This window comes from Triticum dicoccoides, chromosome 7A, assembly GCF_002162155.2.
Source record: "Triticum dicoccoides isolate Atlit2015 ecotype Zavitan chromosome 7A, WEW_v2.0, whole genome shotgun sequence".
NCBI classification, from domain to species: Eukaryota; Viridiplantae; Streptophyta; class Magnoliopsida; order Poales; family Poaceae; genus Triticum; species Triticum dicoccoides.
The window spans coordinates 574,030,561-574,048,671 of NC_041392.1; positions in this window are offsets into that span (position 1 = coordinate 574,030,561).

An 18,111-nucleotide genomic window follows, 5' to 3' on the forward strand; every position below is an offset into this window, starting at 1 on the left:
GTCGAAGCTTCGATGGGTCCCGCGCACGCCGCTCGCGATACAGAGCTCCCGCCCCTCCGTTCCACGTTGTTTTTTTTTCTTGGTCCATCACGTGGCCTTGGCCCACCACGTTTACTCGGTCAGCTCTAGTTTCATCAAGCGATTCAAGCTGTGAGGTGAGAAAAATATCTACAACTGCAGACGGACGAAGTTACATCTGTTTTTTGCTGCAACGACGATGATTTTTGCTGCAACTGCCGTTGTCTTTTGCTACGATCAGCGTGTTTATTTGCTATATCCATTTTTTTAATGGTGATGATTGGTGGCCGGCGTTCGTGCAGATGACTGGGACAACATTTTTTTGCTGCAACTATCATCGGATTTTGCTATAACTGACGAAGAAATTTGCTACATCAATTCATGGCAGAGATGCACCTGGGACAACAACGATGATTTTTTGTTGCAAATGGCATTGTCTTTTGCTACCACCAGCGAGTTTTTGCTACATCTATCTTAATGGTGATGTTTGGTGGCCATTATTCGTGCAACCCGTGCAGCGAACGTCGACGGTGGAAAAAAGCTTCAACTATCGATTTCTTACCCAAATGAAAAAAGTTGCAACTGTTTACATGAAAGCTTCAACCCTACATTTAAAAAGTTTCAACCCGTTTACATGAAATTGCTGGAACCGGCTTTTCTTCCTCGACATGGCCATGGCGTCTCTCTGTAGCAATTTTTTCTGCGCTCTAGGTTGAAGCACCGTCGTCGCCATTGTTTTTGCCAGTTGCAGCTTCCTCGCAGCATGGTCATGACATTTTTTCGCTGACGGTTCCAGCAATCGGCGTCTGGCAGTCTCTCGCCGTCGAAACAAATTACGTTGCCGGTTCCAGCTTTTGTACATACTGTTTGTAACATCGACGGTGACGGCATCACGGCTTCCACTACTGCTCTGGCCGGTTGCAACTTTCCTGGCGGTCGGTTCCAGCTTTTTATGACCACGATTGTAGCACCCCTGGTGATCAGTTCGAGCATGCATCGACACAGTCGCGTGGTAGTCGTCTCCAGCACCGGCGGCGGCCTGCAGAGCACGAGCGGCGTCCTGGGGCGATATTTTTTGGTACAACCGGAGCCCTTTTTTGTTGTGAGCAGCGATGAAATTTGCTCCCACTGATGTACATGGCGCCGGCGAGGCTACGAGCGGCAGCGGCGAGGCTTTTGAGCGCCGCCCGGCGAGTGGTGGTAGTGGGGGCTCGAGCGAGAAGAGAGCGCAGCTGTTGCATGGGTGGAGCCGGGGACAAGGGCGGCGACCGGCGACGAGGACGGCCGGCGAGGGCGCCGATCGGCGACGGGGCCGCCGCGGGGGTGCTTCAACCTTTGTCGCGGGGTGATAGCGGGGCGTCGGACGTCGCTGTGGCCCGTTGCAATTTTGATCGAAGGGGAATAACCAGGAGAAGGACAAAGTAAGGGGGTCAAATCTGACGGCTCTTAATCATAGTATCGGGCGGCTGGGGTTCGACCGGCCAAACGATTCGGCCGGTGCACCGGCGCCTATAAGCGCCCTTTTTTTAGATGAAGAGGAGAGGAGATAGGTCTCCTTGCGACGCCAGCGAACGCAACGGATATGGGCCAGAAAATAATTTAAAAGCCCATCTTTGCCAGCGGCTCGCCGGATGAAAACTGAAACCTGATGGTCAAACCTTATTTGGCGCCTGTAGCGATAGTTACAGGCGTTTTCGCCGATCCAATTGGCCGACCCGTTAAGAGTTTTCAAACGACAACCTCCTTCTGGTTTTACGAAATCACTAATTAACAAGTACTCCTTTTAAAGATCAATTTCATCTCCTCATGTTGTGATGAGTGACGTGCTTGACGCATTGCATACGCGTCACTCGTCGCAACCAGGGAGTTTTCTTTTTTTTCGTACATCTGTTTATTTAAAATATTTTATTTCTTAAATCGTGCGTTCAAATCTCAAACCGTTTTTATCATTAGATTCTGCGCGTCGAGAACTTTAAAACTAGATCCCATGTTGACAGAATTTGACGAATTTTTTTTCACAAAAAAACCAGACCGAGAGCATGTTTTTTTTCCTTTCCGAAAAAGGCACGACCATGCCTCTCGCAGAAGAAAAAAATGAAAACGTGTTTTTGCATTTCCAGAGGCACGGCCATGCCTCTCGCGAAAGCAAAACAGTGCCTCTTGCGGAAGGAAAAGGAAAGGAAAACGCGTTTTTTTTCGTTTTTGAGAGACATGGTTGTGCCTCTAGCGAAAGCAAAACCGGTGCCTCTCTCGGAAGAAAAAAACACATTTCTTCACACAATTGCTTTTCGGTTTTTTTGTCCAAATGCTAAGGAAGACCGCTGGAAAACAAAAAAGTAAAAAAAACCTGAAAAAAACCATTTAAAAGCCAAAAACGCATGCGGAAAAATAAAAAAATAAAATCCGAAGAGAGCACCCAGAGCGTGACACGTAGCGGCGGCTGAGAGCGCGCCAAGTGGCGCGCTCTCAACCCATCGCCAAGTGATTGTTGTGAGGCTCCCCAGGGGAGTGCTCGTCAACTAGTTCCTGGTTATGGCCAGCTTCCAAAAGCTTCGGAAGTCGGTTTTGAGAAGCTTCCGGTCCGGGTTTTCTATTCCGTTTTTCTATATGGTTTTCGTTCCTTTTTGTTTTTTTTCTCTCAAGTTTTTTTTTCTTCTTTTCTATTTTTATTTCCATTTTCTCAATTTATGAAATATTATCAAAATTTAAAAAAATATATTTTTTAAATTACATGATTTTTTCAAATTTGAAAACATTCTTCAAATTTATGAACTTCTTTTTAATTCATGAACCTTTTCTTCAAAACACGTGAACTTTTCTAAAATATGCAAACTTTTTTCAAATGCATACAACAACCTTTTGATTAGGGGCATCCTTAGTAGATTGGTTGGAGTTAGTAGGCGGGGTTCTTAAAACAAACTTATACAAAGCGGTACAATGGTGTTTTTCTAAATATGTTCAACCGGCTCATGGGAGTGCGACTTACATCCTATGGAAGGGTTGTCGAGGGTGATGCCAGGCACACGAAACACTTAGAGTGTCACCACTTTTGGCCCGCAATTCCAGACTCGTCCAAGCCTTAGAAGGTCCCTTGGACTTCGAATCTAAGCTTTCCTAACTCTCCTGAGAAAATTAGTAAGGGAGAGTGACCCTCCTCTTGAGTTTACTTGTGAGTGAGTGATTTAAATGCTCATGGGGGGCCTTACATAAAACCTAGGGATCCTTGACAAATGACCAAGCATATTCATAAAGAAAGGGGGTGGAAGGGTAAATCTAGATAAGCTTTTGTCCTTTGGCCCATGTGCCTTTAGTTGGGCTATAATTCGTATATTCTTTCACTATATTTTAGTAGTTACTTCACACATAAAACATTTCATAGTTATAAACTACAACCAATAAATAAAACAAAATCTTGTTTTCATTAAGTCATACAAATGAACTTACTGATACACTCACATAACAATGAATTTTGGTCTTTGTAACTTAAGACAATTACTTTTACTTGCATATAGAAACGGCCATGACTAATGTCAGTGTTTTCGATGTTCATGGAAAATTTCCGTGGGTCGATGGTTTAGAGACCAGAGATGTGTACGTCCCAAAATACATTAGCTTGGTGAGAACCACCAAGAGGAAGTTGCAACTTTAGTACAAGTTACATACGGGTGGCTACGTCCTCAGAGGGGTTACGTACTGATTTGGCTATGTTTAATTGGGCATTAGTGGGGTGCATGAGCCCACCCTAAAATCAGGGGATGTTTGGTTTGGATAGAAAGAAGTTTGGTAGGATTACATAGATGGTCTATGTAAGTCTAGCATTTTTGAAAGACTGTGTGGACTATCAAGATTTGTGGTTTTTTTTACGGGTAACTAGGGACTTTATTAAGTAGTAATCAACATCGGAATACAAATAATGTTTGGTAATGTCCCTAGCCAAATGTGGCGGCCTACAACAAGAGAAGATGCCGCTTTCGCCAGTGCATGCGCTTCGAAGTTATTCTCTCTATGTTCAAACTTGAACTTGACATGGTGGAAATCCCTTCTCCTCTCCGATATTTCATGTAACACCGATGCATAGTGTGTCGCCGTTGCTGTTTCTATCCTGTTCACCACTTCCAGACAGTCGGAGGCAATCAGCAAACGGGTTAGATGCAGGTCCGTAGCCAAGGCGAGAGCTTCATTGCATGCGTGTGCCTCCAGAACGGCCGCATCATTCAAACCGTCAAAAACCAGTGCCGAAGCCCCCAGGAACAGGCCATCCTTGTCTCTACATATCACCGCTGCTGCCCCCACATGGCCCTGCCTCGATATACCTCCATCCACATTGAATTTTGCTGCATCTTCCTCCAGTGGAAGCCATGTTTGTTCCGAGGCCAGGTCCCGACAGCTGACAAAGCGATCGGCACTTCCCGTTTCACTGCAATCTCTAGGCCCTGAAGATACCTCGTGATAAAGCACCAAGTTGACAGCGGGCTCTGAAATTCATTGTCATGGATAGCTCTCCTACGCGCCCACCATATAGCCCACATAGTGATCAAAACTTTTGCAAGCTCCTCTTCATTTAACGTTTCAAACAACCAGAACAACCACAGCCTGGGATCCGGAGATCTATTAGAAATGACATGTTCCAGTACGTCATCTTCACCTAGTGCCCACACACAACGAGCCATACGGCAGTCAAACAAAGAGTGGCGCCATGTATCTTCCTGGACATTGCATAATGGGCAAGCCGCTGTGTCTGCCATATTTCGGTGATGTCGAGTAACCCCAGTTGGCAACGAGGTATGTGCGAGGCGCCAGGTAAACACCCTGACCTTCGACGGTACCCTCGTCTTCCAGAGGTGGGTCCAATCCCGTTTGGTCGAGGCTTGATCGGATGTGCTCGCGCCATGATCTATCCAATCCTCCCGTTGATACTTTATACCCGTTAACATCCTGTACGCTGATTTGACCGAGAAGATGCCTCGCTTGTCATAGTGCCATGCATAAAAATCATCTTGCAACCTTGAGCTCAACGGGATGTTTAGAATAGCATCCACATCAGGGCCAACAAAATGTTCGACGATCATATGTTTGTTCCACGTCCTCGTGACCGAGTCGATCAACTCCGACACCTGGAGCGGTGGATCAGCCCTCAAAGCACACAGAGGCCGCAGTTTATAGTCACGTGGTATCCATTTATCACTCCAGATGTCAGTATGCTCACCTGTCCCCACTCTTTTGATGATTCCGAGTGCTAGGATTTCCTTACCCTCCATAATAGAGCGCCAAACCTGAGAGGGATAATTACCTAATGAAGCCTCAAGGATGCTGCTTTGTGGGTAGTAACGTGCCTTGAGCACCCTTGCGCTTAGAGAGTCGGGGTCCTGTAGCAGGCGCCAGGTTTGTCGGGCTAGCAAAGCTAGGTTAAAGAGTTCTATATCTCTAAAACCCATTCCTCCCATGAATTTAGGCTTACACATTGTATTCCATGACACCCAAGCCGTTTTCCTTTCTCCTCTTTTGCTACCCCACCAAAACTTCCTGAGTAGACCATTAATGTGCTCACTGGTGTCTACTACACAACCTTCTTCTTGTATACGTTGTTGGGCCTCCAAGTGCAGAGGTTTGTAGGACAGTAGCAAATTTCCCTCAAGTGGATGACCTAAAGTTTATCAATCCGTAGGAGGCGTAGGATGAAGATGGTCTCTTTCAAGCAACCCTGCAACCAAATAACAAAGAGTCTCTTGTGTCCCCAACACACCCAATACAATGTTAAATTGTATAGGTGCACTAGTTCGGCGAAGAGATGGTGATACAAGTGGTATATGGATAGTAGATATGGGTATTTGTAATCTGAAAATATAAAAACAGCAAGGTAACTAATGATAAAAGTGAGCGTAAATGGTATTGCAATGCGTTGAAACAAGGCCTAGGGTTCATACTTTCACTAGTGCAAGTTCCCTCAACAATAATAACATAATTGAATCATATAACTATCCCTCAACATGCAACAAAGAGTCACTCCAAAGTCACTAATAGCGGAGAACAAGCGAAGAGATTATGGTAGGGTATGAAACCACCTCAAAGTTATTCTTTCCAATCAATCCGTTGGGCTATTCCTATAAGTGTCACAAACAGTCCTAGAGTTCGTACTAGAATAACACCTTAAGACACAAATCAACCAAAACCCTAATGTCACCTAGATACTCCAATGTCACCTCAAGTATCCATGGGTATGATTATATGATATGCGTCACACGATCTCAGATTCATCTATTCAACCAACACATAGTACCTCAAAGAGTGCCCCAAAGTTTCTACCGGAGAATCACGACGAAAACGTGTGCCAACCCCTATGCGCAGGTTCATGGGCGGAACCCGCAAGTTGATCACCAAAACATACATCAAGTGAATCACGTGGTATCCCATTGTCACCACAGATACGCACGGCAAGACATACATCAAGTGTTCTCAATTCTTTAAAGACTCAATCCGATAAGATAACTTTAAAGGGGAAACTCAATCCATTACAAGAGAGTAGAGGGGGGAAGAAACATCATAGGATCCAAATATAATAGCAAAGCTCGCGATACATCAAGATCATACCATCTCAAGAACACAAGAGAGAGAGAGAGATCAAACACATAGCTACTGGTACATACCCTCAGCCCCGAGGGAGAACTACTCCCTCCTCGCCATGGAGAGCACCGGCATGATGAAGATGGCCACCAGAGAAGGATTCCCCCCTCCGGTAGGTTGCCGGAATGGGTCTAGATTGGCTTTCGGTGGCTACGGAGGCTTCTGGCGGCGGAACTCCCGATCTATTGTGCTTCCTGATGTTTTTAGGGTATATGGAGATATATAGGTGGAAGAAGTACGTCAGGGGGCCCACGAGGGTGGAGGGCGCGCCCTAGGGGGTGGGCGTGCCCCCTACCTCGTGGCCTCCTCGAAGGTCCCTTGACGTGCACTCCAAGTCTTTTGGACTTCTTTCCTTCCAAAAATGAGTTCCGTGAAGTTTCAGGTCCATTGGACTCCGTTTGATTTTCCTTTTCTTCGAAACCCTAAAACAAGGGAAAAACAGAAACTGGCATTGGGCTCTGGGTTAATAGGTTAGTCCCAAAAATCATATAAAATAGCATCTAAATGCATATAAAACATCCAAGGTTGATAATATAATAGCATGGAACAATCAAAAATTATAGATACGTTGGAGACGTATCAGCATCCCCAAGCTTAATTCCTGCTCGTCCTCGAGTAGGTAAATGGTAAAAACAGAATTTTTGATGTGGAATGCTACCTAACATATTTTTCCATGTAATTCTCTTTATTGTGGCAAGAATATTCAGATCCATATGATTCAAGACAAAAGTTTAATATTGACATAAAAATAATAATACTTCAAGCATACTAACCAAGCAATCATGTCTTCTCAAAATATCATGGCCAAAGAAAGCTATCCCTACAAAATCATATAGTCTGGCTATGCTCTATCTTCACCACACAAAATATGTAAATCATGCACAACCCCGATGACAAGCCAAGCAATTGTATCATACTTTTGATGTTCTCAAACTTTTTCAATCTTCACGAAATACATGAGCGTGATCCATGGACATAGCACTATAGGTGGAATAGAATGGTGGTTGTGGAGAAGACAAAAAGGAGAAGATAGTCACACATCAACTAGGCGTATCAACGGGCTATGGAGATGCCCATTAATAGATATCAATGTGAGTGAGTAGGGATTGCCATGCAACGAATGCACTAGAGCTATAAATGTATGAAAGCTCAACAAAAGAAACTAGTGGGTGTGCATCCAACTCGCTTGCTCACGAAGACCTAGGGCATTTTGAGGAAGCCCATCATTGGAATATACAAGCCAAGTTCTATAATGAAAGATTCCCACTAGTATATGAAAGTGACAACATAGGAGACTCTCTATCCTGAAGATCATAGTGCTACTTTGAAGCACAAGTGTGGTAAAAGGATAGTAGCATTGTCCTTCTCTCTTTTTCTCTCATTTTTTATTTTTTATTTGGGCCTTCTCTTTTTTTATGGCCTCTTTTCTTTTTTTATTTGGGCTTCTTTGGCCTCTTTTATTTATTTATTTTCGTCCGGAGTCTCATCCCGACTTATGGGGGAATCATAGTCTCCATCATCCTTTCCTCACTGGGACAATGCTCTAATAATGATGATCATCACACTTTTATTTACTTACAACTCAAGAATTACAACTCGATACTTAGAACAAGATATGACTCTATATGAATGCCTCCGGCGGTGTACCGGGATGTGCAATGATGCATGAGTGACATGTATGAAAGAATTATGAACGATGGCTTTGCCACAAATACAATGTCAACTACATGATCATGCTAAGCAATATGACAATGATAAAGCGTGTCATAATAAATGGAACGGTGGAAAGTTGCATGGCAACATATCTCGGAATGGCTATGGAAATGCCATAATAGGTAGGTATGGTAGCTATTTTGAGGAAGGTATATGGTGGGTTTATGGTACCGGCGAAAGTTGCGCGGTACTAGAGAGGCTAGCAATGGTGGAAGGGTGAGAGTGCGTATAATCCATGGACTCAACATTAGTCATAAAGAACTCACATACTATTGCAAAAATCTATTAGTTATCGAAACAAAGTACTACACGCATGCTCCTAGGGGGATAGATTGGTAGGAAAAGACCATCACTCGTCCCCGACTGCCACTCATAAGGAAGGCAATCAATAAATAAATCATGCTCCAACTTCATCACATAACGGTTCACCATACGTGCATGCTACGGGAATCACAAACTTTAACACAAGTATCTCTCAAATTCACAACTACTCACTAGCATGGCTCTAATATTACCATCCTCATATCTCAAAACAATCATCAAGTATCAAACTTCTCTTAGTATTCAATGCACTCTATATGAAAGTTTTTATTATATCCCTCTTGGATGCCCATCATATTAGGACTAGTTTCATAACCAAAGCAAACTACCATGCTGTTCTAAAGACTCTCAAAATGATATAAGTGAAGCATGAGAGTTCATTAATTTCTATAAAATAAAACCACCACCGTGCTCTAAAAGATATAAGTGAAGCACTAGAGCAAATGACAAACTACTCTGAAAGATATAAGTGAAGATCAATGAGTAGTCAAATAATTATGCAACTATGTGAAGACTCTCTAACATTTAATAATTTCAGATCTTGGTATTTTATTCAAACAGAAAGCAAAACAAAATAAAATGACATCTAATAATAGCAAACATCATGTGAAGAAGCAAAAACTTAGGATCAACCGATACTAACCGATAGTTGTTGAAGAAAAAATGTGAGATGCCAACCGGGGCATCCCCAAGCTTAGACGCTTGAGACTTCTTGAAATATTATCTTGGGATGCCTTGGGCATCCCCAAGCTTGAGCTTTTGTGTCTCCTTAATTCCTCTCATATCACGGTCTCCCTAAATCTCAAAAGCTTCATCCACACAAAACTCAACAAGGACTCGTGAGATAAGTTAGTATAAACCATTGCCAAAACCTCATCATACTCTACTGTAGCAACTCACTAAAATTATTATTAAACATTGCATACTAAATGTCTTTGCATATTTAATAGTCCTATCCTCAAATAGAATCATTAAAGAAGCAAACATATGCGAACAATGCAAGCATAACAACAATCTGCCTAAACAGGACAATCTGTAAAGAATGCAGCTAGATCCATACTTCCCTAACTCCAAAAATTATGAAAGAAAATTCCCACTGTAGTAAATTTATCAGAGCTTAATATGCAAAAGTTTTAAAATTTTATCACATTCGTACTTTTCTAGGGAATTATTGCAACAGTGGTAAACCTTCTGTTTTCAAACAGCAACAAAATAGGCATAGTAAACTCTATCAGTGCCACTTCTATTGAAATAAAAGATGCAAAATATTGTTCTAAATGACAGAAAGCAAATTCTAACAAAATAAATTGACGCTCCAAGCAAAACACATATCAAGTGGTAAATAAAAATATAGCTCCAAGTAAAGTTACCGATGAACGAAGACGAAAGAGGGGATGCCTTCCGGGGCATCCCCAAGCTTAGGCTTTTGGTTGTCCTTGAATATTACCTTGGGGTGCCTTGGGCATCCCCAAGCTTAGGCTCTTGCCACTCCTTATTCCATAGTCCATCGAATCTTTATCCAAAACTTGAAAACTTCACAACACAAAACTTAAAGTAGAAAATCTCGTGAGCTCCGTTAGCGAAAGAAAACAAAAGACCACTTCAAGGTACTGTAATGAACTCATTATTTATTTATATTAGTGTTAAACCTACTGTATTACAACTTCTCTATGGTTTATAAACTATTTTACTAGCCATAGATTCATCAAAATAAGCAAACAACACAATGAAAACAGAATCTGTCAAAAACAGAATAGTCTGTAGTAATCTGGATCAAACGTAAACTTCTGGAACTCCCAAAATTCTCAAATAAATTTCTGGACCTGAGTAATTTGTCTATTAATTATCTGCAAAAATAATTAACTAAATAGAACTTTCCAAATAAAAATGGCAGCAAATCTCGTGAGCGCTAAAGTTTCTGTTTTTTACAGCATGATCGCAAAGACTTTCCCCAAGTCTTCCCAAAGGTTCTAATTGGCACAAACACTAATTAAAAGCATAAAACCACATCTAAACATAGGCTAGATGAATTATTTATTACTAAACAGGAGCAAAAAGAAAGGAATAAAATAAAGTTGGGTCGCCTCCCAACAAGCGCTATCGTTTAACGCCCCTAGCTAGACATGATGATTTCAACGATGCTCACATAAAAGATAAGAATTGTAACATAAAGAGAGCATCATGAAGAATATGACTAGCACATTTAAGTATAACCCACTTCCTATGCATAGGGATTTTGCAAGCTAACAACTTATGGGAACAATAATAAATTAGCATAGGAAGGCAAAACAAGCATAATTTCAAAACTTTAAGCACATAGAGAGGAAACTTGATATTATTGCAATTCCTACAAGCATATGTTCCTCCCTCATAATTTTCAGTAGCATCATGAATGAATTCAACAATATAACCAGCACCTAAAGCATTCTTTTCATGACCTACAAGCATAGAATTTTTATTACTCTCCACATAAGCAAGTTTCTTCTCATGAATAATAGTGGGAGCAAACTCAACAAAATAATTATCATGTGAGGCATAATCCAATTGAAAACTAAAATCATGATGGCAAGTTTCATGGATATCATTATTCTTTATAGCATACAAGTCATCACAATAATCATCATAGATAGCGGGCATGCTCTCATCATAATAAATTTGCACATCAAAACTTGGGGGGCTAAAAATATCATCTTCATCAAACGTAGCATCCCCAAGCTTGTGGCTTTGCATATCATTAGCATCATGGATATTCAAGGAATTCATACTAACAATATTGCAATCATGCTCATCATTCAAATATTTAGTGCCAAACATTCTAATGCATTCTTCTTCTAGCACTTGAGCACAATTTTCCTTTCCATCAACTCACGAAAGATATTAAAAAGATGAAGCGTATGAGGCAAACTCAATTCCATTTTTTTGTAATTTTCTTTTATAAACTAAACTAGTGATAAAACAAGAAACTAAAAGACACGATTGCAAGATCTAAAGATATACCTTCAAGCGCTAACCTCCCCGGCAACGGCGCCAGAAAAGAGCTTAATGTCTACTACACATCCTTCTTGTAGACGTTGTTGGGCCTCGAAGTGCGAAGGTTTGTAGGACAGTAGCAAATTTCCCTCAAGTGGATGACCTAAGGTTTATCAATCCGTAGGAGGCGTAGGATGAAGATGGTCTCTCTCAAGCAACCCTGCAACCAAATAACAAAGAGTCTCTTGTGTCCCCAACACACCCAATACAATGTTAAATTGTATAGGTGCACTAGTTCGGCGAAGAGATGGTGATACAAGTGGTATATGGATAGTAGATATGGGTATTTGTAATCTGAAAATATAAAAACAGCAAGGTAACTAATGATAAAAGTGAGCGTAAACGGTATTGCAATGCATTGAAACAAGGCCTAGGGTTCATACTTTCACTAGTGCAAGTTCCCTCAACAATAATAACATAATTGGATCATATAACTATCCCTCAACATGCAACAAAGAGTCACTCCAAATTCACTAATAGCGGAGAACAAACAAAGAGATTATGGTAGGGTACGAAAGCACCTCAAAGTTATTCTTTCCAATCAATCCGTTGGGCTATTCCTATAAGTGTCACAAACAGCCCTAGAGTTCGTACTAGAATAACACCTTAAGACACAAATCAACCAAAACCCTAATGTCACCTAGATACTCCAATGTCACCTCAAGTATCCATGGGTATGATTATACGATATGTGTCACACAATCTCAGATTCATCTATTCAACCAACACATAGAACCTCAAAGAGTGCCCAAAAGTTTCTACTGGAGAATCACGACGAAAACGTGTGCCAACCCCTATGCATAGGTTCATGGGCGGAACCCGCAAGTTGATCACCAAAACATACATCAAGTGAATCACGTGGTATCCCATTGTCACCGCAGATACGCACGGCAAGACATACATCAAGTGTTCTCAAATCTTTAAAGACTCAATCCGATAAGATAACTTTAAAGGGGAAACTCAATCCATTACAAGAGAGTAGAGGGGGGGGGGAAGAAACATCATAGTATCCAAATATAATAGCAAAGCTTGCGATACATCAAGATCGTACCGTCTCAAGAACACAAGAGAGAGAGAGAGAGATCAAACACATAGCTACTGGTACATACCCTCAGCCCCGAGGGAGAACTACTCCCTCCTCGTCATGGAGAGCACCGGGATGATGAAGATGGCCATCGGAGAAGGATTCCCTATTGGAAATATGCCCTAGAGGCAATAATAAAAGGATTATTATTATATTTCCTTGTTCATGATTATTGTCTTTTATTCATGCTATAATTGTGTTATCCGGAAATCGTAATACATGTGTGAATACTTAGACACCAACATGTCCCTAGTAAGCCTCTAGTTAACTAGCTCGTTGATCAACAGATAGTCATGGTTTCCTGACTATGGACATTGGATGTCATTGATAACGAGATCACATCATTAGGAGAATGATGTGATGGACAAGACTCAATCTTAAACATAGCACAAGATCGTATAGTTCGTTTGCTAGAGTTTTTCCAATGTCAAAGTATCTTTTCCTTAGACCATGAGATCGTGTAACTCCCGGATACCGTAGGAGTGCTTTGGGTGTACCAAATGTCACAACGTAATTGGGTGACTATAAAGGTATACTACGGGTATCTCCGAAAGTGTCTATTGGGTTGACACGGATCAAGACTGGGATTTGTCACTCCGTATAACGGAGAGGTATCTCTGGGCCCACTCGGTAATGCATCATCATAATGATCTCAAAGTGACCAAGTGTCTGGTCACGGGATCATGCATTACGGTACGAGTAAAGTGACTTGCCGGTAACGAGATTGAACGAGGTATTGGGATACCGACGATCGAATCTCGGGCAAGTAACATACCGATTGACAAAGGGAATTATATACGGGGTTGCTTGAATCCTCGACATCGTGGTTCATCTGATGAGATCATCGAGGAGCATGTGGGAGCTAACATGGATATCCAGATCCCGCTGTTGGTTATTGACCGGATAGCCATCTCGGTCATGTCTACATGTCTCCCGAACCCGTAGGGTCTACACACTTAAGGTTCGGTGACGCTAGGGTTGTAGAGATATGAATATGCAGTAACCCGAAAGTTGTTCGGAGTCCCGGATGAGATCCCGAACGTCACGAGGATTTCCGGAATGGTCCGGAGGTAAAGAATTATATATAGGAAGTGCTATTTCGGCCATCGGGACAAGTTTCGGGGTCACCGGTATTGTACCGGGACCACCGGAAGGGTCCCGGGGGTTCACCGGGTGGGGCCACCTATCCCGGAGGGCCCCATGGGCTGAAGTGGGAGGGGAACCAGCCCCTAGTGGGCTGGTGCGCCCCCCTTGGGCCTTCCCCCTGCGCCTAGGGTTGGGAACCCTAGGGTGGGGGGCGCCCCACTTGCCTTGGGGGGCACTCCACCCCCCCTTGGCCGCCGCCCCTTGGGAGATTGGATCTCCAGGACCGCACCCCCTTGGGGACCCTATATATAGAGGGGGGGGGCGGAGGGAGGGCAGCCGCACCCTTGAGTCTTGGCGCCTCCCTCTCCCCTGCTACACCTCTCCCTATCGCAGTAGATTGGCGAAGCCCTGCTGCGGTGACCCCTGCATCCACCACCACGCCGTCGTGCTGCTGGATCTTCATCAACCTCTCCTTCCCCCTTGCTGGATCAAGAAGGAGGAGACGTCACGCTGACCGTACGTGTGTTGAACACGGAGGTGCCGTCCGTTCGGCGCTAGGATCTCCGGTGATTTGGATCACGTCGAGTACGACTTCCTCATCCCCGTTCTTTGAACGCTTCCGCGCGTGATCTACAAAGGTATGTAGATGAAATCCGATCACTCGTTGCTAGATGAACTCATAGATGGATCTTGGTGAAACCGTAGGAAAATTTTTGTTTTCTGCAACGTTCCCCAACAGTGGCATCATGAGCTAGGTCTATGCGTAGTTCCTTTTGCACGAGTAGAACACAATTTGTTGTGGGCGTAGATGTTGTCAACTTTCTTGCCGCTACTAGTCTTATTTTGCTTCAACGGTATTGTGGGATGAAGCGGCCCAGACCAACCTTACACGTACGATTACGTGAGACCGGTTCCACCGACTAACATGCACTAGTTGCATAAGGTGGCTGGCGGGTGTCTGTCTCTCCCACTTTAGTTGGAGCGGACTCGATGAAAAGGGTCCTTATGAAGGGTAAATAGAAGTTGACAAATCACGTTGTGGCTTTCACGTAGGTAAGAAAATGTTCTTTCTAGAACCCTATTGCAGCCACGTAAAACTTGCAACAACAATTAGAGGATGTCTAACTTGTTTTTGCAGCAAGTGTTTTGTGATGTGATATGGCCAAAGTTGTGATGAATGATGAACGATATATATGTGATGTATGAGATGTTCATGCTATTGTAATAGGAATCACGACTTGCATGTCGATGAGTATGACAACCGGCAGGAGCCATAGGAGTTGTCTTTATTTTTTGTATGACCTGCGTGTCATTGAGAAACGCCATGTAAATTACTTTACTTTATTGCTAAACGTGTTAGCCATAGTAGTAGAAGTAATAGTTGGCTAGCAACTTCATGGAGACACGATGATGGAGATCATGATGATGGAGATCATGGTGTCATGCCGGTGACAAGATGATCATGGAGCCCCAAGATGGAGATCAAAGGAGCTATGTGATATTGGCCATATCATGTCACTATTATTATTTGATTGCATGTGATGTTTATCATGTTTTTGCATATTGTTTACTTAGAACGACGGTAGTAAATAAGATGATCCCTCATAATAATTTCAAGAAAGTGTTCCCCCTAACTGGGCACCGTTGCGACAGTTCGTTGTTTCGAAGCACCACGTGATGATCGGTGTGTTAGATTCCAGCGTTCACATACAACGGGTGTAAGACAGATTTACACATGCAAACACTTAGGTTGACTTGATGAGCCTAGCATGTACAGACATGGCCTCGGAACACAAAAGATCGAAAGGTCGAGCATGAGTCGTATAGAAGATACGATCAACATGAAGATGTTCATCAATGTTGACTAGTCCGTCTCACGTGATGATCGGACACGGCCTAGTTAACTCGGATCATGTTATACTTAGATGACTGGAGGGATGTCTATCTAAGTGGGAGTTCATTGAATAATTTGATTTAGATGAACTTAATTATCATGAACTTAGTCTAAAATCTTTACAACATGTATTGTAGATCAAATGGCCAATGTTGTCCTCAACTTCAACGCGTTCCTAAAGAAAACCAAGCTGAAAGACGATGGCAGCAACTATACAGACTGGGTTCGGAACCTGAGGATCATCCTCATAGCTGCCAAGAAAGATTATGTACTACAAGCACCGCTAGGTGACGCACCTGTTCTCCCTGCAGAACAAGACGTTATGAACGCTTGGCAAACACGTACCGATGATTACTCCCTCGTTCAGTGCGGCATGCTTTACAGCTTAGAACCGGGGCTCCAAAAGCATTTTGAGAGACATGGAGCATATGAGATGTTCGAAGAGCTGAAAATGGTTTTTCAAACTCATGCCCGGGTCGAGAGATATGATGTCTCCGACAAGTTCTTCAGCTGTAAGATGGAGGAAAACAGTTCTGTCAGTGAGCACATACTCACTATGTCTGGGTTACATAACCGCTTGACTTAGCTGGGAGTTAATCTCCCGGATGACGCGGTCATTGACAGAATCCTTCAGTCGCTTCCACCGAGCTACAAGAGCTTTGTGATGAACTTCAATATGCAGGGGATGGAAAAGACCATTCCTGAAGTATTTGCAATGCTGAAATCAACAGAGGTAGAAGTCAAAAAGGAACATCAAGTGTTGATGGTGAATAAAACCACTAAGTTCAAGAAAGGCAAGGGTAAGAAGAACTTCAAGAAGGACGGCAAGGGAGTTGCGCTTGCCAGGAAGAAGCCAAAGAATGGACCCAAGCCCGAGACTGAGTGCTTTTATTACAAGGAAAGTGGTCACTGGAAGCGGAACTGCCCCAAATACTTGGCGGACAAGAAGGCCGGCAAAACAAAAGGTATATGCGATATACATGTAATTGATGTGTACCTTACCAGTACTCGTAGTAGCTCCTGGGTATTTGATACCGGTGCAGTTGCTCACATTTGTAACTCAAAACAGGAGCTGCGGAATAAGCGGAGACTGGCGAAGGACGAGGTAACGATGCGCGTCGGGAATGGTTCCAAGGTCAATGTGATTGCCGTCGGCATGCTGCCTCTACATTTACCTACGGGATTAGTTTTAAACCTCAATAATTGTTATTTAGTGCCAGCTTTGAGCATGAACATTGTATCAGGATCTTGTTTAATTCGAGATGGCTACTCATTTAAATCTGAGAATAATGGTTGTTCTATTTATATGAGAGATATGTTTTATGGTCATGCTCCGATGGTGAATGGTTTATTCTTAATGAATCTCGAGCGTAATGCTACACATATTCATAGTGTGAGTACCAAAAGATGTAAGGTTGATAATGATAGTCCCACATACTTGTGGCACTGCCGCCTTGGTCACATAGGTGTCAAACGCATGAAGAAGCTCCATGCAGATGGACTTTTAAAGTCTCTTGATTACGAATCATTTGACACGTGCGAACCATGCCTCATGGGTAAAATGACCAAGACTCCGTTCTCAGGAACAACGGAGCGAGCAACCAACTTATTGGAAATCATACATACTGATGTGTGCGGTCCAATGAGTGTTGAGGCTCGCGGTGGTTATCGTTATGTTCTCACCATCACTAATGACTTGAGTAGATATGGGTATGTCTATTTAATGAAACACAAGTCTGAGACCTTTGAAAAGTTCTAAGAATTTCAGAGTGAGGTTGAGAATCAACGTGACAGGAAAATCAAGTTCTTGCGATCAGATCGTGGAGGAGAATACTTGAGTCGCGAGTTTGGCACACACTTAAGAAAATGTGGAATAGTTTCACAACTAACGCCGCCTGGAACACCTCAGTGTAATGGTGTGTCCGAACACCGTAATCGCACTCTATTGGATATGGTGCGATCTATGATGTCTCTTACCGATTTACCGCTATCATTTTGGGGCTATGCTTTAGAGACTGCCGCATTCACTTTAAATAGGGCTCCATCAAAATCCGTTGAGACAACACTGTTTGAGTTATGGTTTGGGAAGAAACCTAAGCTGTCGTTTCTAAAAGTTTGGGGATGCAATGCTTATGTCAAGAAACTTCAACCTGAAAAGCTCGAACCCAAGTCGGAAAAATGCGTCTTCATAGGATACCCTAAAGAAACTATTGGGTATACCTTCTACCTCAGATCCGAAGGCAAGATCTTTGTTGCCAAGAATGGATCCTTTCTAGAGAAGGAGTTTCTCTCGAAAGAAGTAAGTGGGAGGAAAGTATAACTTGATGAAGTATTACCTCTTGAA